Consider the following 22,436-nt stretch of genomic DNA (forward strand, 5'->3'; position numbering starts at 1 on the left):
CCGGGCGCCTGGGCAGCTGTCTGTGAAGCATCTGCCTTCAGCTCAGGTCGTGATCTCCAGGTCCTGGGATCGAGTCCAGCGTCAGGCTTCCTGCTCAGTGGGGAGTCTGCTTCTCTCTCTCTTCCTCTGCCCCTACCCCTGTTGATGTTCTGTATCTCTCTCTCAAATCAATAAATAAAATCTTTAAATAGAAAAGCCTGTCACACCGCCTCAAGGGAACTCTTCAGGAAGCCTTTCAAGAACACTGGGATGGTTTTGGTGACCACCTCTGCAAACCCTCAGAGGCTGGTGCAAATGCAGAGGCGAACTTGCTGACTGAAGGGAGAAGTTGCCAGTTGGCTGCGTCTCCTTCCCCAGGGATCAAGAGTTCACTGGGGTCTACCCTGCGCCCACACTTTGGGAAAGTGACTCCATAACCCAGTTTCTCCTCATGAATTTCATATCTGGCTGGAGAGATTACCTAAACATATAAAAGTGATGGCATAACAGGGATGCCTGGGTGGCTCCATGGGTTAAGCAGCCCACCCTTGATGTCGTCTCAGGTCATGATGTCGGGGTGGTGGGATCGAGCCCTGCATCTGGCTCCCTGCTCAGCAGAGAGTCTGCCGGAAATTCTCTCTCTCTGCTCCCTGCCCACTCTTTCTCTCCAGTAAATAACTAAATAAAATCTTTTTAACAAGCGATGGTAAAACAGACACTAAGGTCTCAGCATTGCGCAAGGCCATCTGTCCCGCGAAAGGCGTTTCAGGCCTTCCTGCTGCTGGTCCAGTTCGGAGGGCGCCGCCTCCCCGAAGCTCACCTTCCAGAAGAACGCAGGCCTCCGTGGTCATAGAGGGCAGCCCGCGTGCATGGGGCCTGGGCGTGCGAACCAGCCTGAGGCAGCCACAGGAACCACAGTACAAGGAGATGTCTAGGGTCACACTCGGATTTCATTCTTCACAAGGTGGGGCCCCTTCCAACCCAGTGGGTCCTGCTCTGCACTCCAGAAGGAAGAGAGATGAAGCCATAACTCCCTCCTCTTCCCAGCGTGTCCCCGCCAAGCCCTCTTTGCACACTTCCACTACGTGAGCACCCTGTGTGTCTGAGCACCACAGCTGCATCTACCTCTGAACAACATCTTCAAATGCCCCTGAACTTCGTGACTAATTCACCTCAGGTGCCACGAGGTAAAAGTTCCAACAACTGCCTTTACATCATCAAAGATACACAAAACAAACTGATGTAAATCAGGAGAGCCAGGAAGAAAATACCCGGCTTTTCTGAATTAAATTGAGAATCTTCCTTGACATCTGAGGTTTGATATCTTTCAGCAGAGATGACAGATCCGAAACTGCTCTCCACGTGTGAGCAGAATATAAAAATGGTGGGGCATCATTTACATATCACACAGACATCTTGGGCTGACAAGCTGGTTGCTTAGTAAAGAAAATACAAATAAAGTGGGGGGCTTCTGGGGGGTGGGCCTGGGACGCCCGAGTTAGTGTGGTAAGTACTGGTTGGTTAATTAAGCGTGTTATGCCTTGGAAGGGTTAAGGCAAGGAGCAGAGTGGAGGAAGGAGCTGTTTTCCTACTCACTGTTCTCCACTTATCACCTCTCACCATGAGACAACGCTCTGAGCAACAGAAGCGATGATTGTGCAAATTATCTTCTTCCAAACATCGAAGTGGTGTTGAATCGAGGGGGGAGCGGGAGGGATAGAAACCAGATCAAAATACGCCGGTGTCTTAGTGAGGCAGGGAAAAGCAGCTCTAAGAACTGTGGAAACCTCAATGTCTCAGGCTCCCCCGGTGATAGGGTGCTCCGCTCTCTTCCCAGTCTCTTGTTACTAAAGTTGATTCTTATTTGATTTGCTTTTCTTTCCTACATCCTATTATTTAATAGAGTACCTTGTCTTCCTTAGGCTACAACAGCATCCTCTAGTCTGAGCAGAGTCTTTGTTTGACACACAATAGATACTCAGTAAACATTTACAAATCAAATGTTAGTTAATTAAGTCCACACACAATGATCTGGATTTCAAAGTGAGATTCTCTATTTGTTAACAAGGAGAAGGAGCAACGGAATTCTGGAAAGAGTTTTTTCTCTGGACTCCTAAACAGCTTGATTCAAATCCTGGTTCTGTCACTTATTTAAACTTCAAGTTCTTTATTTATATTGGAAATGAAAAGGGAGGCGGGAAGGCAGGCAGGAGGGAAGGAAGGAAGGAAGGAAGGAAGGAAGGAAGGAAGGAAGGAAGGAAGGAAAGAAGGAAGGAAGGAAGGAAGGAAGGAAGGAAGGGAGGAGAGGGGGGGACAAAGGGAGAGAGGGAGAGAGAAAGAAAAAGGAGGGAAAGAGAATGAGGGAAGGAGAGAGAAAAGGACAGAAGGAAGTTCATAATTATAATGAGTATTGATTGTTTGGTACAGGCACTGTTCTAAAATCTTTACATGTATTAGCTGAATACAACTGAAAACAATTAGCCTCATGAGAACACTGAGACACAGAAGTTAAGTAATTTTCCTAAGGTCATACAGATGCTAAGTAATAGGTCTGAGATAGAAATCCAGACAATGTAACTCAAGATCCAGTTAATCTCTCTCTCCACACACACACACACACACACCTCCCTCTCATGAGACTCTAATACACTAACTCTTAGGGCTGCTGTGGGGATTGAATTAAATGAGACATCTTGCAGAGATTGCCTGCCAGTGGTATTTTTAGTAAGCTCCTCTGATGAACGTGCACAAGAGGTTTTTTCATGCCACCTTCGAGCCTGAGACCATCCTGAGTCATAGCCCGTTTCTCCCTCCCGCTTGCTACCTTCTGGAAGCACCAGCACGTCTCCCATCCTCATTTTAGATCTTGTGACAAGACAGGATTTTCTCCAGCAATTCCCCTTCTGGGTATATATCCAAAAGAATTTGAAAGCAGAGTCTTGAGATGTTTGCACACTCATGTTCACAGAACCATTATTCACAATAGCAAAGTGTGAAGGCAACCTAAATCTTCATCAATAAATGAATAAACAAACCAAATCTGATTTATATACATAATGAAATATTATTCAGCCTTTAAAAAAAAACAAATTCTGACCCATGCCGTATGTGGATGAACCTTGAAGACCTTACTTAAGTGAAATACAAAGGGACAAATACTGTATGATTCTACTTATATGCAGTACATAGAGTAGTCAAATTCATAAGGACAGAATGTAAAATAGTGGTGGTCAAGGGGTGTAGGGGGAGTGGAAATGGGGTGTTACTGTTTAATGCATATGGAATATTAATTTTGAAAATGAACAAAAGTTATGGATGTTGCTGCACAGCAATGTGAACATACTTAACACTACTGAACTGTACACTTAAAAATGGTTAAGATGGTAGAGTGCCTGGGGGGCTCAGTTGATTAAGCATCTGCCTTCTGCTCAGGTCATGAACCCAGGGTCCTGGGATCGATTCCTGAATCAGGCTCCCCATTCGCTGAGGAATCCAAACACCTGCCTTGTCTTTTCCTCCCTTCCCTGGCCATGTGACAAACTGATGTTTTCCTCCTATTTTACAAATATTCCTTTCCCTTGCCTTCTTAGTACTTCTAAAAAATAAAATAAAATAAAATAAAATAAAATAAAATAAAATAAACTGTTCTTTATGTCCATCTATGGGTCAGGCTAGTTGAGAAAGAAAGCACTTTGAATCAGCAAATTTATATTATATGTGTGAATGCCTAATAACCACACACTCCTAAGGTTTTATATGCATTTTAAATTTGCATAAAATGTCTTAAAGGCAGAGAAAATTTTCTAATATGCAGGACTTCAGAGGCTATGGCAATATATAAAGCATTTTCAGTGTAATCACTTTTAGAGTAGTCAGGGGGTGTCTCAAATCATGTCACCTTGTTCATAGCCTGCTTCTCATGAGGTGGGGAATATTGTGGATGGATCCTAGTTTCACAGATCTTAAAGAAGAGCCTTCACCGGAGTCCTGATGGAATTGGGTGGCTTTCTTTGAACAAGGTCAAATCAGGGCTCTACAAACAAGTCTTATCTTAGAATAAGTGCAAAGGGAACTGACCTTCAACGTGAGAAAACTTAGCCTTCTAATCCCCTTGCACCCTCTAAATCTAAATGACAGATGCCAGGGGTTCTAGAACATTCTCAAATTTTATGATATCACCAAACTGCTAAAGCAACAAATTATCCCCCAGCAAAAGAATAAATTTTATATATATATAATATATATATACATTATATATATATACACACACACAGACACACACACGTACATACATATGATGATATATGATATAACATATTACATATAGGTCTGCTGGGAGATAAGAAATAGGTCCTAGGAACAATGTTTACCTGCCAATTGTATTCAAAAGCTGAGATTCAATGAGATTTTGGAATACTGAAAGGAAATAAATAAAATAAAATAAATAAAATAAAAGCTGAGATTTCTCAAAGACCATCATTAATTAGATACTTAAATATAACTAGATACTTAAATTAAGTATAAATATATAACTGTCATTAGATACTTAATATATCACCCAAGCAACTTAAAATGGACAAAGTCACTTTTCAGCCACTTTAGCCTTAACACCCCTCCAAGGAACGAAGGACTCCCTTCTGGCCTATGCCCTTCATTCTGGTTACTCTCCTGAGTCCTTCTCCCAACTCCACTGAACCCTCCATTAGCTCCTGGTCGAACCTGTTCTTCGTTGCATCACTAAGAGGCATGAAATTAAATCTTAGAATGATGTCAGTGACCAATAGAGTTAGATGCCACACCAGGTAATGGGTATCTCAATTTTATTATCAAATAATAATAGATTTGAAAGGGCCTTCAAAGTTCATCTTGCTAATTTTTCCACCTAACTAAAAGAATTTTATTTCCAGCTTGCCCCTCCCTACAAACACAACACAGCCCTACTTGAACTCTTCCAGCAGTTGGCTACCCATTATTTTATTAAAAGCACTTCCATTGTCTGATAACTTTACCAATTAGAAGTGTAGCCATATTTTCAATGTCTTTATATCTGTTATTTTAGTTATCATAGTTTCTGAACTTTTCACATTACTATTACTCTCCTGTGAACGTAGTAATAGTTATGTCTTGCATATGCCAGGAACTAAGCTAGGGGCTTTAAATTGATTAATTGTACTTACCACAGTCCTGTGAGATAGTTCTAGTGAAAAAAATAAGTTATTTTTCACCAAAAGCATGATTACTTCTAATAATAAAGGAAGGAAGGCATGGAGACTTAAGTACAGAGTCATGAATTCTTTAAATGGACAGAATCACAATGCTGTCCTGCCTCAAAGTCTATGATGCCTTCATATTAAGATAAATTACTTCTTACTCATTCTTATAGTCAGAAATGTGCTCACTATGATGTACTTTAACTTTCTGCATTTTCTATTTGATTTACTTAATGTTTAATATTATTATAAATAATATTTATGAAGTTCTTCCCCAGTAATGCCAAATGGATATGCAATTCAGTCATCGGCTAATCAATGTGAATATTGACAAAGAGCCTTAATTGGGGATACTTCTAGAGACTAAACTGATATTCTAGCTCATTGTGGCCATTAAACTCTAGGGTAGGGAGACTGGGTACAGAACGCCCCAGGGCTTTAGGAGCCTAATGGGAGTAGTGGGAGGAGCTAAACTCTCTGAGGTGATGCCAAATTAATACCAGCAGCACATGAGGTGACCTTCGTTATTTCGTTAATAGACACCAACTGGCTAAGGTGGGGAACAGGCTGCTTCTAGGATTGGAGAACACAGAAACACACAAGTTCTCTCCATGGAGCTGGAGCTACAGGGAGGAGAGACCCTGACTACAGATCAAGAAAACCCAGGTTTCATCCCTTTTCTGCAATTCACTGCATGACCAGTCAAACCCCTTAGACATCCTGAACCTTTATTTCCTTAGGTGGAAAATGGATTGTTTATGTGCCTACCTCCCCCAAATATTGCGATAATGACCCAAAGGTTTTACATGATTAGAAGAGCTTTGTCGATAGACAAAGAACATGTGGGTTCGTGTTCTTGATCAACAACTATTACAGGCCAGTACCGATATTGGAAGCCATAAAACATTGTAGAACCAACAGCCTGGGACGAGGTAGAGGATGTCCCACCTACAGCCACCTACAGTGGAGCTCTCTGGGGAGGGCCACATATGTCAGGGGAGGTCACCCAAATGGCACAGTGGCAGCAGGAAGACCAGCCGAAGGACTACTGCAGGGGTCCATGCAGCACCTGCTGCGGCCCATACAAAAGCACTTGAACTGCAGACAGGGAGAGGGGGATAGAGTTGAGCTTTATTATATAGGGCCAGCGGTTATCCAGCTTCATGATTACTGTTTCTGATGAAACAGAGGAAAAAGCAGCAGAAGGGGGAGAAACTCAAGTAATTTCTGTGAATTAATCTCAGCATGCATAATTGTTCAGCGGGAGTATTTCAATCAAGGTAGGAAATAATGAAACAAAGTTGTGGAGGAGTTTGGGGCATGAACAGATGTGTATATGAGTGGAGGAGTCTATGGTCCAGGGTCAGTACCCACCCTGAACTACATCAGGAGGAAATTTGAGGTGGAGGTTCGAAAGTCATCACCTTCTGACTGATAATTGGATCAAAAGGACAAGTGCATATGGTTAAAAAAAAAAGAAAAAAAAAAAAAAAAGGTGAGAAGAGGCAGCAAGACCAGAAGGTAAGGACGAAATCTTGGGGAAATGTGACCCTTACGAGTTAGGCCGAGAAATGAGTCAGAAAGAGAAACTGAATAGTGACCAGAGGGAAAGGAGACCTGGAGGAGGTTGTCCCATAGATGTCAGGAGATAAAGAATGTTCAGAAAGGGAGTGCTTAATTGTGTCAAAAGCTTGGAAGATTTCTGTCGTGGCTATCTCAAGTTTCATAGTGAAATGAACCTGACTAATCATCCCAGATTTGTTGGGTAGAAGAGCAACTTACACAAACTTTCTAAGATTCCAATCCATCTTCTTTTAATTGGGGAAAAACACTTGTCTCTTCTCAAGGGCTGAAATGCTCCACCCTGTGCTGACTGCATAGAAAGCCCTCACCAAAGTTACCTGCTATTATTAATTGCAACTACTATGTATATATATAAAGACGGAGAGGAAACTATCTCATGTTGGAGTTAGGGTGTTAACCAGTGCATCTTACAAGGGTACACTGGGAGTGGAAATAAAAGGCTGGCTCTCGGTGGTTGAAAAACACCAAAGTGGACCAATGGTCATTTTGTTTATCAAAATCAGCCAATGGTCAGCAATTTTTCCAATTCAACTTAATAAGGAGTCAATTAGTTATGGAGCTATTAGATACACATTATTTGTTGAAAAAGTGTTACCATAGGGTGATGATAACAAGTGGGAGTTTGGGGGCTAGGATGCTGTTTTTAATTTTGTCTTAAAGAGAGAAAGATTTGAGCATTTTTAGAGAAGAGTGAGCAAGTACAAAGGAAGAAGATAAAATCACACCAGAGGAATTTTTTTTTTCCAAAAAAGTAGTTCAAGGGAGCATAGAGTGGTCCCCATGAGTAAGGCTCTTTCATACTCTAGTTATTGGCCCTGAGAAAATTACTTAACCTTTCTATCCCCCAGTCTCCTCATCTTCAAAAATAATAGCTACTACTTCATAAGGTTATTACGAGGTTTAAGAATGATATCTAGTGTGTACAAGGAGTTCCCTAAGTAATAATACATTACTTTTATCATGATCATGTAATGATCCACAGGATCAGGGAGGACCCTAGGGTAGACGGTTCTCAGCATGCAACTGATCAGCAGAGGGGATTGTGCCAGCAGGTGAAAACACCAGGTACATCCATGTCTGGGGATCATAAACAGAACCACAGTGTAAACTCTGAAAATTTACTACTAGATGGTCCATCATTTTTGAATCTTAGACTCTTTTACTTGTCAAAAAAGCTCAATTAAAATTAAAATATGGGGCTCCCAGGTGGTCCAGTCAGTTGAGCATCCAACTGTTGGTTTTGGCTCGGGTCCTTATCTCAGGGTCATGAGATCCTTGGTGTCTGTCTTCTCTCCCTTCTCTTATGAGGATGCTTGCTGTTGGATTTAGGACCCACCAAGAAATGTGGGAGGATCTCATCTCAAGATCTTTAATTACATCTGCAAAGGCACTTTTTGCAAGTTCTTTCACATTCATCTCTTTCAAAGGTGTCATTCACACTACTCTGTCTTAAAGCATTTTAACCTCTTCTTATTACTCTTTCAAAGACTGGGTGAGATGTATACAGATTTTGCTTATTCCTAGAAGTCACAAACAACCCAACTGACCTCTGATTTTCTGCATCTTGCACAATACTAAACCTATTACGTGCACAATACATTATGTTGTTTAATAAGGACACTTGAAAAAAGTAATATATAACTTACTTTGCTTGGAGTAGGCCTTGCTATGTGCAACACTTTGGCATAACTGAATTTATTTTATTTTATATAATTCTAGGAAAGATACCACCATAACTATCAGAGAAAATGAGGGAAGTGATAAAAAATTGTTCAAAATACAGAGATGCCTACTCGGAAAAAATAAAATCATAAGATTTTGCAGCATTTAATACATATGTATTTTCTAAAGATGTTTTATTTTATTACTCTACTTGGTACTAATGATTTCTTCACTGAAAATATGAAGCCACAAATACTTTATGAATCTGTATTTTAACATTGATATTGAAAAGATTTATATTATGCAGCTATTATGGTTCATAATAATGACACAGATTATGTGTTATTATGGCTTTACAAGAAATAGATTTATATTAGGCTCATAGACCCATCAAATCACAAATAGAGTAATATATTTAAGTTTTACTGTTCCCTCTAAAATAGGACACTTGAAATGCATCCCCAATGTTCCTACAGGTAAGCTAACTTGAGGTTGTCACCCTGAACCAAATGTTCATATCTGTGTGGAGAGTAGTGTATCGACTTACAGACATCAGATCTATTATGTAAGTATCATAGCATTGCTTCTGCATTTTACGTGCTTTACCCATTACAGGCCATTCTTCTCTCTCAAAGATGATGTCTCTGAGAGGGCTGGAGGAGACAATCTCTAAGATCCCCCTGGCTTTCACACTCCTAAGTCTCCTGACCCACTACCAGTGGGGGTGTCTTTGAGTTATATTTCCCATGCCAAATCATGCTGACCCAGCCTTCTTCTGTCTCCAGAGTCTCCCTGTGACACATGACAAGCATTTACAAGATAAGTGATGATGATCCTAGGTACAGTCTGTGGCCTTTGAACAGAATGACGCTAATTGCTCTGCGTGAAAAGAGATCAATGATTTTTTTAACACAGCACTCTAGCCAATGTCTATATACAACAGATTCAAATGCTGTGTACTCACGGAGATAGATGAACACTGTAAAATGTAAGACCCCTGACTTACAAAATCAAACCCAGCTTCCTTTTCATTGTCTAGGGCCCCTAGTAACTTTAATCAAGGTAAAGTTTCTTGATAGGCATGAGCATTTCTATGGTAACAAAAGCACATCAAATTCTGTATCTGTACTTGTATTTTTCATTCTGGGACAAAAGAGTAGAACCAGCGTGTGTGTGTGTGTGTGTGTGTGTATGGGGGGGTTAAGGTGACTATTCAGCAGGTTAAATATTTATTACCTATGCAAATAATGCCACCAAGCAAAACAAAAATCTGTGATCAGTAGTATTTTCTTAATTTGGTTCACTAGTCTTCTAGTTTAGTAAGAAACAAACGATGTATAACCATATGCTCATTAATTTTATGATGTCCACCTCAAGGATCCAACAGGCTCTCTGATAAAGTTCAAAAATGACATCCCAGTTTTTAAAAAGGCTGGCAAATATATTGCCTACTAAATCTTAATCTTCTATCCAAGTCCAGAGGCTTCTCTGGAGCTCAGTAATCCAAACAACATGTCATTCCTAGAGGGTGAGAAATATTGCTATTTGAACACAAAACAATCTGGAAAAAGATGCTTTTCTGTGATGATATATAATAAACCACAAGAACTTTTGTTGACAGTATAAGACATAAAGGAACTTTCACTTCCCAGAATGAAATCTTCTAGTACCTACAGATTCATATGAACATGGGTCCTTCTCCTTAAATTTTAGTCGCAGACAGTTCTATGGACACAGTTACACAATCTTCCAGACATCTATTGAAATATATGACTTATATTATAACCCCCTGAAGAAGTTAGACTCACTTTATCCAAACTTCCTTCTGCAATGTGAGTTTTCCCCGATATTTAGGATGCCACGTGTCTTACTGGCACAGAATTCTGTAATACTTACTATGTCTGCAGACTTTTGAAATTATCTTTTGCTTTTAATCATTTCCGTGTTGATTTGAATGAAATCCTAATCTTGATGATGTATTTCTATGTGAACTCACTTGGGGAAAAAAATATCATCCGCTAAAGGTGGTGAACTAAAGTGGATAAAAGAGAGACTTCATTATCTGAAGGCCCCAAGGAGCACAATCTGTTATTTTAAATAATCTCTTTTTTTAAAATAATAATTATCTCAGTGCTAGGCAATTCACCTGGTGAGGGGTAAGGAAGGGTAATTTTCTGGTCCAGAATATCAACAATTAAGGGACTGCATAAAGATGTGTTTAGTTCTAAGTCAAACAGGTTTCTTTTACCTATCCTAGTATTGTCTGATCTGCTTTCAGGATGGAAAGCAAAATGCTGGCTTCTAGTTGTGCTCCAGGTTTAGGGATCCAACACTGAAATTTAATACATTACACAGCCAGGCCCATGATGATCCACATAACTCTGAATCATTTAGGCCACAGACAGTGTCAACTGGCCCATCTAAGAAACCTTCACTTTCTTCTATCTCCTGTCCTTGACACCCAACATCTATCAATAGACCACTTCATTTGTAGTGGATCATGGAATCTACTGTAGTATATTAGAGAGAATTAGGTCTGTACGTGTGTGAGTGTGAGTGTATGTGAGTGTGTGCGTGTACAGTCAGGTATGGTCATAACGTGTAGCAAATATCAGGGTGCCTGGGTGGCTCAGTTGGTTAAACGTCTGCCTTCGGCTCAGGTCATGATCTTAGGGTCCTAGGATCGAGCCCCACATCAGGCTCCCTGCTTGGCAGGGACTCTGCTTTTCCCTCTCCTTACCATCTCCCATGCTTATGCACTTGCATGTACTTTCTCTGTCTCAAATAAATAAAATCTTTAAAAAAACAAACTTAATAAATACATAAATAAATAAAGGTAGCAAATATCAAAACTATTCAACTACCCAAAAATTTTCTTAACAATTTGACTATACAGTTCAAATTCAGCAATATCTGAATTTCCACTAAAAGTTAATACCACTTCTTGAGATGTGGTCATTTTCAACAAGGCATAATAAACACTTTGTAGGGAGCATCTTACAGTTCGATAACATACCTCTCTATACATTATCCTGGATTCTTACACTGACCTAGTGTTATAGACTGAATGTTACTGTCCCCCTGAAAATAATCTGTTGAAACCTAATCCAAAATGTGGTGGCATTTGGAGGTGAGGTCTTTGAGAGAAGTTAGGTCAGAGGGTGGAGCCTTTGTGAATGTAATTTGTGCCCTTGTAATAGGGCACCTCACAGAGCTCCCCACACCTTCTGCTGCTTGAAGTTAGAGTGAGAAGGCCTTCTGTGCGGGAGGGGCTCTCATCAAACACCAAACCTATTGGTACCTAGATATTAGACTTCCAGCCCCTAGAACTGTAAGAATTGAATTTCTGTTGTTTATCAACCACTCAGTCTATAAGTGTTTTCTCATAGCAGCCCAAGTGGGCTAAGACATCCTGGAAGAGAGCTACTCTTACTTTCGTTAGTAGCTCAGGCTAAGAAACAAATTCAAGGTGAAGGCCATGCACAGCTAAGCACCCTAGTCTAGACCACAGCAATGCTGCAGTGTTAACAGAGCCAGAGTGAAAATTGAGAAGTGGATACAATTTGTCTTTGTTCCTTCTTTTCATTTCCTGACCTATGGCTTCTTCACAGTTCACTAACCAGAGATTTCTGCTGCTCTATAGGGTCCTCTAAGAGGAAAATGTCAGTATGAAGGACAGAGTAAAATCAGATTTTAAAGGTGTGCCTGGTGCCTGGCTGGCTCAGTCAGTAGAGCATGTTAATTTTTTTTTTCAGATTTATTTATTTATTTGAGAGAGAGAGAGGGGGGGGGGATGAGGGACAGGTGGAGGGAGAGGGAGAATCCTGAAGCAGATTCCCTGCTGAGTGCAGAGTCCACCTCAATGCTCAGTCCCAGGACCCTGACATTATGACCAGAGTGGAAATCAAGAGTGGGCCACTTAACTAAGTGAGCCATCCAGGCATCCCAAGCATGGGACTGTTGATCTAAGTTTGAGTCCCACATTGGGTGTAGAGATTACTTAAAAATAAATAAATAAGTAAATAAGATCTAAATAAATAAACAAATGTCCATTAACAGAAAATATCTCTAATGAGAAACGTTTTATAATTTTGCATTATCTTTGTGGGAAACCTCTAGAAACAGTGTGGTGTGTGTGGGTTAACAAGTCTCTAGGAAGTGACCTAATGTGAAGATGCTTGCTGGGATCTAGGTTCAGGTAATATCTCACTATGTGAAGGATGGAATTTCTGGATGAAGTTCCAAAAAGTTTCTGCACAGCAAAGGAAACAGTCAACAAAACAAAGAGGCAACCCATAGAATGGGAGAAGATATTTGCAAATGACACTACAGAGAAAAGGCTGATATCCAAGATCTATAAAGAACTCCTCAAACTCAACAACACACACAGATAATCACATCAAAAAATGGACAGAAGACATGAACAGACACTTCTCCAAAGAAGACATACAGATGGCTAACAGACACATGAAGAAATGTTCATCATCATTAGCCATCAGAGAGATTCAAATCAAAACCACATTGAGATATGACCTTACACCAGTTAGAATGACCAAAATCAACAAGACAGTAAACAACAAGTGTTGGAGAGGATGTGGAGAAAGGGAAAGCATCTTACACTGTTGGTGGGAATGCAAGTTGGTGCAACCACTTTGGAAAACAGTGTGAAGATTCCTTAAGAAATTAACAATAGAGGTACCCTCTGACCCTGCAATTGCACTACAGGGTATTTACCCCAAAGATACAGATGTAGTGAAAAAGAAGGGCTATCTGTACCCCAATGTTCATAGCAGCAATGGCTACAGTCGCCAAATTGTGGAAAGAGCCAAGATGTCCTTCAACAGACAAATGGATAAAGAAGATATGGTCCATATATACAATGGAGTATGATGCCTCCATCAGAAAGGATGAATACCCAACTTTCATATCAACATGGAGGGGACTAGAGGAGATTATGCTGAGTGAAATAAGTCAAGCAGAGAGAGTCAATTATCAATGGTTTCACTTACTTGTGAAGCATAAGGAATAACACTGGAAGATGTTGGGGACATAACATTGGGACATTGGGAGATGGGGAGAAGTGAGTTGGGGGAAATTGGAGGGGGAGACAAACCATGAGAGACTGTGGACTCTGAGAAACAAACTGAGAGTTTTCGAGGGGAGGGAGGTGAGGAGTTGGGCGAGCCTGGTGGTGGGTATTAAGGAGGGTACGGATTGGATGGAGCACTGGGTGTGTTCCATAAACAATGAATTTTGGAACACTGAAAAAAAGTGAAATGAAGTTAAAAAAAAAAAAGATGGAATTTCAGCGGAGTGACCTTTTCATCCATCCAGGTCATGTCTTACCATTACCATCAGGTGATAGGCCTGTCTGCATACCCAATTCTAGTGAATGTGCTATCTCTATGAGTGGCTAAATGTGAGTGAGCGTGTGTTTGCATTTCACAAATAGCCATCAGTTCTAGTCTACTCTCACTGTTCTCATCCAGGTCTAAGCCTCCATCACTAAATTTTACAAAGTTGACAGTTCTCATCCTGACAATGCATCTTATTGGTATTAATAAACAATTACATGTCACAATAAACCTAAGGAACAGAAGTCTAATTAATACTTGTGCTATTGACTGTTCTCAATTTATGAAGTTGAAACTTGATACAGAATCATAGTCATACAACAGGGAAATCATTTGCATATTTTCCTAAGGAGGCATGCAATGAATTTCATTAGTATTTGTAAAACATTTTGAGGGCCCCCATGAAAGAGCTGTTTTGAGGATTAATTGTTGACACTAAAGCACTTATGATAATACAGAAATGCTAACTAATAACTCAAAAAGACAACCTAGCAGTAGAAATGGTGATGAGTTGACATTCTTTAGCTCCCTGGTTTAAGGATAGAAGTTTGTGTAACTTCAGAACCAACGGAATAGTACACACAGATACCTGGAAATGAGCAGCCTTTGTGTTGGAAGACAGATAACTAGAAATCAGAAGCTTTATGTATGGCTGGGTGAGTGACTTTAAAATGCATAAAAACAGAATGTTAGAACAAGAAGGGATCCTGGGGATTCCTGTATAAACAACATCTTTATTTTATAGAGAGGCCAAGTGTCTTATGCAGATCCTGTGGCAAGTCAGAAACATTCAGATCTATTGACCTTCTATTCTGATTCTTCTTCTAGTAAAACATACTCTATCATATCTGCCCCTGGATTAAATCTGGAAAACACCTGTCTTTCTCTGCTATTCTCTCTGTTTGTGTCCCTGTTTCACTTTTTTTTTTTTTTTAGATTTTATTTATTTATTGACAGAGACACAGCAAGAGAGGGAACAGAGGGAGGGGGAGTGGGAGAGGAAGAAGTAGACTTCCTGCTGAGCCATGAGCCCAATGTGGGGCTCCATCCCAGGACCAGAGCTAAAGGCAGATGCTTAATGACTGAGCCACCCAGATGCCCCCCACTTTTTAAAGACTTATTTATTTATTTGAGAGAGAGAGCAGGGGGAGGGGAAGAAGGAGAGGAAGAGAGAGAATTCCAAACAGACTCCCCATAGAGCACAGAGCCTGATGCAGGACTCAGTCCCACAACCCTGAGATCATGAGTTGAGCAGAAATCAAGTTTTGGATGCTTAACTGAGTGAGTGGCCCAGGTGCCCCTCTGTCTCACTTTGTTTGTTAGTTTTTCACTAGCTTACAATACAATACATACAATACTAGCTTACAATACATCATTACAATACATACATTAACAAAAAATCTGCATGCCCAGGGCATTTTCATTGGATGTTTACATTCTCATAGATTTACAAACTCCCATAAGTGGATTTTGTAAATGATAATTCCATCCTTGTGATATCACATTGATGTCTGGGGAAAGGGTCCTTTGTGAGTCACCCAAAACAAATCACAAAGCCTATGCTCCTGACACGTCCTGAATCCCCTCTGGAAGGTGAACAAGGTGAAGTTCCTTCAGAAGAAGGAACTTTGAGTGGAGTGTTCCTAATTAAGTTAAATACTTCATTACTGCAGGAGATCTCAGAAGCATTTTGAGTAAAACATGGTAAAACATTTTTTTTCTTAAAATTTTCTATTTTGCCCAAATTTTCAAACTTGCTGTCATAAACATTTTGTCTTCTAATTATTTTCTGGTTCTAGTGTATCTGTGTTTATGGGTCCCCAATTTTATTTCCATATTTTCTATTTGAGCCTTTCTATTTTGTTTTCTATTTTAAATCTTACCAGACTTATGCTAATTATATTAATATTGCTTAAAAAAAAAACACAGCTTTTATATAATAAGTTTGCTTTCAGTTTAACTAACTTACCTTCTAACCTTAATATTTCATCTCATTTCCTTTGGATGAATTTGATTATCTACTTTCTGACTCTTACCTTGGGCACATATTGTCTTCATTTTGACCTATTTTCTTTTCTCCTATGAGCTAAATCTTCTACAGGTTTTTCTTTAGCTGCATCCCACAATTTTGATAAAAATATGTATTCATTTCCTAGTATTTCCTATTGGTTATTTCTCTGAATCAAAATGATTTGGAAGTATGCATGTTTTATGGTTAGTTTTCAAGTGAATAGGTTGGTTTTTTTTTTTTTTTCATACTGATTTCCACCTTAAATGCATGTTACTCAGAACATAGTATGAATTATACCAAATATTTAAAATTTGTTAGGACTTGATGTATAGCTTGCAAATGATCAATTTTCTTAAAAAATTCAACTTGCACTTCTCCAGTTAGATTTTATTTCTATAGTCTATTGAATCATATTTTCAAAATACTAATACTTACTGTTTTTTGTTTGTTTGTTTGTTTGTTTGTTTGTTTTGGTACCTCAACCTATTAATTATCGAGGAGAAGTTTTGAAATCTCCCATTGTGGGGGCACCTGAAGCTTCTGCCTTCAGCTTGAGCCATGATCCCAGGTCCTGAGATCAAGACCCTCATTGAGCTCTCTGCTCAGTGGGGAGCCTGCTTCCCCCCCACCACCACCTGCCTGCTGCTCTGCCTGCTTATGATCTCTGTCATTCTAACTGGTGTAAGCTGATATCTCAATGTGGTTTTAATTTGAATCTCCCTGGTGGCTAGTGATGATGAACATTTTTTCATGTGTCTGATAGCCGTTTGTATGTCTTTGTTGGAGAAGTGTCTGTTCATATCTTCTGCCCATTTTTTGATATGATTATCTGTTTTGTGTGTGTTGAGTTTGAGGAGTTCTTTATAGATCCTGGATATCAATCTTTTGTCTGTACTGTGATTTGCAAATATCTTCTCCCATTCCATGGGTTGCCTCTTTGTTTTCTTGACTGTTTCCTTTGCTGTGCAGAAGCTTTTGATTTTGATGAAGTCCCAAAAGTTTATTTTGGCTTTTGTTTCCTTTGCCTTTGGAGACATATCTTGAAAGAAGTTGCTGTGGCTGATATCGAAGAGATTACTGCCTATGTTCTCCTCTAGGATTCTCATGGATTCCTGTCTTACGTTGAGGTCTTTTATCCACTTTGAGTTTATCTTTGTGTACAGTGTAAGAGAATGGTCGAGTTTCATTCTTCTACATATAGCTGTCCAGTTTTCCCAGCACTATTTATTGAAGAAACTGTCTTTTTTCCACTGTATATTTTTTCCTGTTTTGTCGAAGATTAACTGACCATAGACTTGAGGTTCCATATCTGTCTGCCAAGTAAATAGATACAATCTTAAAAAAAGTGGGGGAGCTACTTTTTTAAAATTAAATAAATAAATAAAATCTCCCATTGTGATATGGATTAAAACATTTCTACCTGCAATTCCTTCTATTTCTGCTTTCTATATTATGAAGCAATGTCCTTATTGATTCAAGTTTGGGATTATTCAACTTAAACTGTCTTGGTCTCTAGGGATAATTTTCACTGTTTTGTTTTTCAGTCTTATATTAATTTTCTACAGTAACATCTTCTTGGGTAATATTTACCCAGTAAATATTTTTCCAGTTTTGTTTCCAGATTTTTTTGTATACTCATATTTTCCAAATGGCCATAATGTATTAACAGCCAATAAATGTAATTTTTAATAAACACATTGGTGTTTTAATTAATCTATCAGTAAAACTTTGTCTTTCAACTAGGAATTTGGTGTTTTTACATTTGTTGTGATTACTTTTGTGTTTAGATTCATTCCTACCATCTTATTTCATGCTTTGCAGTTTTTTTTTTCATTTTTTTCTATTTGCGATTTTTATTTCTTACCTCTTATTAGCTTATTTTTTCTCAACTTTTTGTTGTTGTTGTTGCTGTTTCTCTTCAATAATTTAGAAGGTACTCACTAGATTTCTTCTTTAGTGGATGTTAAGACTACACATTCTGTTTAGTATTAACATACAGTTGAAATATAAATGTTATTGGTAATAAGTAATTTTATCCTCCTCCCAAAAAATATCAAAATCTTAACACAATTTAAATCCAATTTATATCATTTTGGATTACTTTTCCATCATGATGTATCTTAATTCAATCCCATTATTTGAAACCTCACAGATTAGACATAGTTGGTTTTTTATACCACCAGCTCATTTGTGAATATGATTATAGACTTTTAAATAATTATCAGGCTTTCATCTAATACTATTCATTGAGGATCATATTCCTAAAGCACCTCATTTAAAAGCAACATTAGCAAGGATCCATGGGGGTAAATTTGTTTACTCCATGGCTTATCTAAAATGTATTCATCTCACTCACAAATGGAAGCAGTGTAATGTAGTATGTAATTTTAGATGGATAGTTATCTCAGCACTTGGAAGACAACTTTATACTCTCTTCTGACTTCTGCTGTTGTTATTGGGAAGTTAGGTATCTGTCCAATTGCCATTACTTTGTAGGAAATTTGTGTTTTCTTTCTGTCTAATGCTTAGATGTTTTCTTGATCTTGACTATGCATCTGATATACCTAGATAAATATACCTTTTTATTTATGCTATTTGGGATTCATTGTGAATCCTGAAGTTGAGGCCAGGTATCAGTGGCCTTAACAGCAATTTTCTCTTCAACTATTATCATCTCTAATGCTTTCTATCTTCCCTTAATAGATCTTCAACTAGATGCATGTCAGTTGTTTACATTCAGTCCTCCATGTCTTCTCTTCCCTTGTATGTGTTCCATCTATTTCTCTACATATGCCTCTTATTGTGTCATTTTAAAATATCTTTTAATTCACTAATACCTTGTTCAGCTATTCCTGATTAATTTGCCAAGGAAGTTTTATTTTATCCTAGATGTTATATTTGTTGATTTGCTTGTTTCAGATCTGCCTGGTACTTTTTTTTTTTTTCCTAACTATCTGACATCCTGTTCTTACACTTATTTAGCCCATGCTTTCATTCTTTAAGTATACATTAACTTATTTCATATTCTATGTTCCATATCCGGTAATTCCAAATCCACATTTGTTGTTTTTGTCCTACTGATTTTTGTTATTGATGTTTCTAAATCATAAATCTGATTTTCTTGTGGTTTGAGATTTTTTAAAATAATATGTTTGCTGGCAACATATCAGATAAAGGGCTAGTAACCAAAATCTATAAAGAACTTATCAAACTCAACACCGAAAGAACAAATAATCCAGTCAAAAAATGGGCAGAGGACATAAACAGACATTTCTGCAAAGAAGATATCCAGATAGCCAACAGACACATGGAAAAGTGCTCCATATCACTTGGCATCAGGGAAATACAAATCAAAACTTCAATGAGATACCACCTCATACCAGGCAGAATGGCTAAAATTAACAAGTCAGGAAATGACAGATTCTGGCGAGGATGAGGAAAAAGGGGAACCCTCCTACACTGTTGGTGGGAATGCAAGCTGGTGCATCCACTCTGGAAAACCACATGCAGGTTCCTCAAAAAGTTGAAAATAAAGCTCCCCTATGACTGAGCAATTGCACTACTGGGTGTTTACCCTAAAGATACAAATATACTGATCTGAAGGAGCACGTGCACCAGAATGTTTATAGCAGCAATGTCCACAATAGCCAAACTATGGAAAGAACCTAGATGTCCATCACAGATGAATGAACAAAGAGGTGGTATATATATACAATGGAATACTATGCAACCATCAAAAGAAATGAAATCTTGCCATTTGCAATGATGTGGGTGGAACTAGAGGGTATTATGCTGAGCAAAATAAGTCAATCAGAGAAAGACAATTATCATATGATCTCCCTGATATGAGGAATTTGAGAGGCAAAGTGGGGGGCTTTGGGGACAGGGAAGGAAAAAATGAAACAAGATGGGATCGGGAGGGAGACAAACCATAAGAGACTATTAATCTCACAAAACAAACTGAGGGTTGCCGGGGGAAGGGGGGTCGGGAGAGGGTGGTTGGGTTATGGACATTGGGGAGGGTATGTGCTATGGTGAGTGCTGTGAAGTATGTAAGCCTGACAATTCACTTTTTCCCAAACTCAACCATTCTATAAATCCAATTTGAATGGGCTTTCTTTATTTGCTTATTTATTGAATAATTTATTTAGCATTTGTTGGAACTTCTAGTCAAACTTTTTAAGACTATTTGGGCCACCATGTAGGTGGAGATAAAGTCTCTAAAACATGTTTCTATATATAAAATCTGTCTTTCTCCTACCCATATTTCCAGAATATGGCAAATTCTGAAAATATGTAAAAATACATGCAGCACAAGTAGTTATACCATAATAGCAATCCCTGATTTATATATATATATATATATATTATATTATATCTTAGCAAGATTTTTTGGTCAGTACCCCATATTACATTTAGGAGGAACAATATGGGTAGGAATTATGTAATTTTTGCAAGGTTCTAGACTATCAGACCTTTTTCTTACAACCTGTTTCTCCCAAATCCCAGCTCTGTATTATCTTTCCCTAAGTTTTAAACAAAAATTATGCATTTCAAACATAATATCATCCTCTTGGTATACCCAAATCTACATCTTAGATATTTCATTTCTCCCAGGAAAATTATATCCTGAGTTCCTGATATCCTTCAGTGCTGTCATTATGCATCACTCCAGAAGACTGGAAAGTGTTAATCATAAGTGACTATGACAGATATAGGAAAGTTTGTCAGGTGATACAGATGTGCTGGAGGGATATGTGTGTGTGTGTCTGTGTGTGTGTGTGTGTGTCTGTGTTTTAACCACACACAAATGTCCCAGTTTTCATCAAAAGTAGAATAAAATCTCCTAACTATAAATCTAAAACTGAAACAGCAACTAAGTATGGCCAGAGAGAAAACTGTAGAGTAGAAATAGCATACCCTAGTATATTGAAAGATCTTTTTCATCAGCATCTTTGATTATTCTTATGGTTCTATTTCCCCCTAATGAACTATTCTATGATAGGGTCTGCTTGTCATTGGTTACCAGTTAGAGCAGCCATACAAACTGGAAGAATTTGAAAAAGTTTGGATCTCAAAGAAACCAGGAAAAAGTTAAGAACAAAAACATTATGACATCAACTTCCTTTGACACCATATTGCATCAGGATCCTTGGATAACTTATATTTATTTCAACTCTTTGACATCACACTAGTCCAGAAGCATCCATTAGAAATTTGAAAGACCTCTCTAGGACAAGAGATTTATAGGGCCAAACTGGAGGCTCCTATTAAATGCCAAACTTTTGGAAACTTAATCAATCCTTGCTGCAAAGAGGCCCAAGTCCTTAAGTGTTGGCTCTGGGGAGATAAACAACAATGATGACAACAACAAAACACATTCTGCTTCTTTATCTTAAATTTTTGTGTGAAGCAAATTGAAGTTACCCTTTGATGTTGCCTTTCATGAAATTTAAATGTGAAGTTAAAGCATGAGTGCATTAAGAGAAAGAGAGAGAGCAAGAGAAAAAGACCTAGGACTGGCTTCTGCTTGCTGCTGCTGCTTCTTCTTCTTCTTCTTTTTTTTTTTTTTTTTTTTTTTTGTCCTTAGGTTGAAATTCCACTTAATTTATTCGTTCTTTGTTTCATTCAACAAAAGTAAGTGCCAATTATCACCAGGTACTGCCTCAGGTCTAGCAATGAAACAGAAGGGAAACTGATCTCATGGAACTTACATTCTAGTGAAGAGGTGAGAAACAGTCAACAAATATTAAATTGGTTTAAATTTTTATTCTTTTTAAAAAGCTGGCCAAGATAATTGAGTGTCTCAGAAACCACCTCGGAGTGGGTGGTCATACGGCCTCTTAAAGGAGAAGTTATTTGAACTGATGCCTACCTGAAAAAAAAAAAAAATCAAACCAAATACATTCACTATGCAAAGAACATTTCAGCAGGAGAAATAAGGAGGGCAAATTCCCTGAAGGAGGAACGAGGTTGATGTGTGTGAAGGACATGAAGAAGGCAAGTGTACCTGGAAAGTAATAAAAAGGAAACCTGATATAAGACGAAATCCAAGAGAAAGTTTAGGCGGGGATCCAGTAAGGCCATGTAGGATGTGGTGAGGATTTGAATTCAATCCAAGATGATGGGAAGACATGGATGAATTTCAAGCAGGGGGTGCTGCTTAACCATACCCTCCTAGTTATTCCTGCAGGTCCAAGGAGGTTGAAGATGTTTGATCTGTAAATTGCCAAAACAGTATCAACCCATCTTTAGTTTTATAACACATAAAGTTTGACTCCCAAGGTATAATTTGTAAACTAAATGATATTATTCCTATACCGTGACCTGGGGAAAAGAAAATATTCAGTGCATCAATTTCAAGTGCCTGGATATGAGAAGAAAATCTAATGTACTCGAGCTGGAAAAATTACAGTGCATCTTGTAAATATTTCTCTAGTGTATAATTCCCTCCTTGGATGAGTTTTTACCTTGAATCAAACCTCAGTCCATTATAGCCAACAGAAAATGGAATACAAATTATGAATTCTTTCAAAAATAAAGGAAAAAATGCTATTCTACCACAAATGCAGAGGTCTGTGCTCTATCATCGTTCCCTCATCCAGAGATCATCGGTGAATGACAGCTTTGCTAACG

This window comes from Lontra canadensis, unplaced genomic scaffold (assembly GCF_010015895.1).
Source record: "Lontra canadensis isolate GAN:19392208 unplaced genomic scaffold, GSC_riverotter_1.0 scaffold44, whole genome shotgun sequence".
Classification (NCBI taxonomy): domain Eukaryota; kingdom Metazoa; phylum Chordata; class Mammalia; order Carnivora; family Mustelidae; genus Lontra; species Lontra canadensis.